Source organism: Helobdella robusta, assembly GCF_000326865.2.
Source record: "Helobdella robusta unplaced genomic scaffold HELROscaffold_26, whole genome shotgun sequence".
NCBI classification, from domain to species: domain Eukaryota; kingdom Metazoa; phylum Annelida; class Clitellata; order Rhynchobdellida; family Glossiphoniidae; genus Helobdella; species Helobdella robusta.
In genome coordinates this window covers 1109304-1113071 of record NW_008704349.1, presented here as the reverse complement: position 1 = coordinate 1113071, position 3768 = coordinate 1109304, and positions in this window count along the sequence as shown.

Here is a 3768-nt window from a genome sequence, read left to right as displayed (position 1 = left end):
TAGTTGAATAGGTAGGTAGGCGCGTAAGTTATCTCTTCTGTTTTTTCTTGCACCAACATTACACGCATCAGCGTATTACACACACACACACAAATACATACATAAACACATATGTTAGTATTTGAGCGTAATTTTATTTCCATTACACATTCTAATTTATTATTACTAAGGTTGAGAGTAATTTAATTTCATAGGTAATTAAGGGCAATAATGTAATTCTAGGAACAATCTTGTAATGTAAATTAAAACGCTGTAAGTGTATCGATAGGTAGGCTAATATAAGTTTTACATTATTATTATTATGTTGGAGCCCAAGGCATTACGTAGGTGGTGGGGTGGGCGCCGATTGGCTAAATGAATTGGGCTCTTGAGTTTTGTAATTTTAGGTAAGCTAGGACCGTAATGTAATGAATAGGTAAGTTAAGGCTACGTTGTAACACATACTCATTAATAGATTTAGGGTTTAAGTTTTATATTATTATTACTAAGTTGGAGCCCAAGGCATTACGTAGGTGGTGGGGTGGGTGCCGATTGGCTAAATGAATTGGGCTCTTGAGTTTTATAATTTTATGTAAGCTAGGGCTTAATTGTAATGAATAGGTAAGTTGAGGGTACGATAGCCGATTGACTCTGGATTTCAAAGTCTCTTGTCAGAGGTAAGCCTTGGTGGCCAGTGGTGAACCGGCAATGGTTTACTATCCGGACGGCAATGGTTTACTATCTGCACGGTTATGATTTACCATGCGGCACGACCATAGTCTACTACCCGCACGGTTTCCGGACGGCAAATGGTTTACTATCCGCACGGCAATAGTCTACTATCCGCACGGCAATGGTTTACTATCCGGTGCCCTGGCTGTCGGTGAACCTCTGTGCAAGGAGGGAGAATGAAGGGGGACTTTCGACTATCGTACCATTATTAATTTAATATATATTAGTTAAGGTAATTGAATAGGTAGATAGGATTATTTTTATTAAGCAATTTGAGATGCAGGCACTGCTAAGCTTTCTGATGAGAATCTTCTCTTTATTTTTCTTCCTCAATACGGGCTGTGTTTCATCAACAATCTCGGGAAGACTGGAGGACAACGTAGGAACCGGACTAAATTCAACATTCTGCCTTTGTCGAATGGACGACGGTAAGTTTTTTTTACACTTTACTCTCTTTTTTATTTTAAAATACTATTTATTTGCCATTATTTTCATTTTAAATTTTTTTGCTTTTAAGATTCTAACATTTACTACGCTAATAAAAAAAAATTGTCTACAGAATGATGAGAGGTGGGCAGTGGTGGGCGTCAGCACGTTTCAGATGGTGGTCTCTCGTGATGATTTACGTATAAGGAGGGTGGTGGTGTAGGAAGAATCAGCGCGCTGGTTGTTCGACTGACACTTTGAAGTTCGAATGGCATCTTGTGCGCCGACCAGATGATGGTGGTCGGTGCAATAGAGTACAGTAACTAAGATTTTTGAAGTAAGGAAGGTTTAGTTTCGTTTTTTTTATTTTTCTCATTCATTCATTTTTCACTCAATCTTTCAAATTATTCTTTCATTAATTGACGTTAATTCATTCTATTCATTCATTCATTCTTATAACTAATTATTTAATCATTCAGTTAACCATTTATTCGTTCGTTCCTTGATTCACTACTAAGCTAATAAAAATAACTTTTCTACAGAATGATGAGAGGTGGGCTGTGGTGGGCGTCAGCACGTTTCAGATGGTAGTCTCATGACGATCGTTCCGATGATAATTTGAAGAAAACAACGACGATTTTTGAAGTATGGTTTGTTTCTTTTTTTTATTTTTCTCATTCAAATTATTCTTCCATTAAAAGATTCATTGATTCAGTCCATTCATTAAATCATTGATTGATTAATTAATTAGTTAATTAATTAATTAATTAATTCAACCAATCATTCAATCATTCAGTTAATCATTTATTATTTATTAATCAAAAAAACTTGTCTACAGAATTATGAGAGGTGGGCTGTGGTGGGCGTCAGAACGTTTCAGATAGTGGACTCATGATGATCGTTCGATGACAATTCGAAGAAAACAATGATAAATGTTAACGGAAAATTTTTTGCCGTCGTACCTTAGAAAGTACCCGAATTTGAACAAAGTATTGGAATGTTTTGGAGTGATTGGGTGGATTGTTATCTCAGTAAGATAAGTTGCTTATTGCCTTTTTCCAATGGCTTGGTTTTTTATTTAACAAAATTTTTTTTTTCAGATTCAGTGTTTCTCAGTACCCGGTCAAATTCATGACGCGTTTCAGATGATAGTCGGTGGAGGTTCGTCCGTATTGAGTGAAGAAGTTTCTGGAGAGTACACACGCGAACATTTACACACACACATCAATACAACACACACATACGCAAAATCCATTTTCTGTGTTGCTCTTGTTGTTATGTTTCTCTTCAACTTGCTATTTTCTTTACCGGACTTTAATTTAATTTGTAGGTAAGTTAGGGATTGAGATGAGTTGAACAATCGTAGGTAAGCTAGGGCTTAACATTAGTTAAAAAGTTTCTAACAATAAAAAAATAAAAATTATACACAAAAGGTAAATTAAAAACGTTAAAATATGTAAAATACAATACCTAAAACTTAAATAAAAATTTGTAGGTAGGTGAGATGAGTTAATCATTATAGGTAAGCTAGGGCCCTGAGAGTAATTTAATTGTAAGTAGGTGACTGAATACTATTCTTACGACTTTTAACTATTTTTTTGTTATGTGTTTGTTTTTGCTTCACATCATCACACCCACAAACATACTAAATTTATTTTTCGAGGTCGCTTTAAATTTAACTTTTTTGAACAATTTTTTTAATAATGACTTTTTATTTATTAAATGCTGACTGGTTTCTAGTTTTTTTTAAAATTTGGTTATATAATTTTTGGTATTTCTTGATTTACTTTGTATATATGCATGTAAAAATAATTTCTGTTTGGTATGTTGACTTAGCTATTATGATATGCTGTGAACTGTTCTTACTAAGTGTTCATGTTACGCGGATGATTATCCTTCGAGAACTTCTAAGGGGTGCATGTGATAATACAAACAAAAAGTTGATTGAATGTTGGAGGCGGCTGGACGATATATGATAATATCAATATAATTAGATAGATGTTCTGACGTACATTTTAAGACTTATAATAATTTCTGACATATGTTTTATGACTTATAATAATTTGTTTTTAACATTTAAATTTTTAAATTGTTTCAATAAAATTAAAAGACAAAAAATCATTGAGTCGTTGTTGTTATTTGAATGAATCCGTAACAAACATTTAAACATTGAGGATTTATAGATGAGATTTAAAATATAAATAATATAATGATTGGTTGGCTGGCTGGCTGGCTGGCTGGCTGGCTGGCTGACTGACTGACTGACTGACTGACTGACTGACTGACTGACTGACTGACTGACTGACTGACTGACTGACTGACTGACTGACTGACTGACTGACTGACTGACTGACTGACTGACTGACTGACTGACTGACTGACTGACTGACTGACTGACTGACTGACTGACTGACTGACTGACTGACTGACTGACTGACTGACTGACTGACTGACTGACTGACTGACTGACTGACTGACTGACTCTGACTGACTGACTGACTGACTGACTGACTGACTGACTGACTGACTGACTGACTGACTGACTGACTGACTGACTGACTGACTGACTGACTGACTGACTGACTGACTGACTGACTGACTGACTGACTGACTGACTGACTGACTGACTGA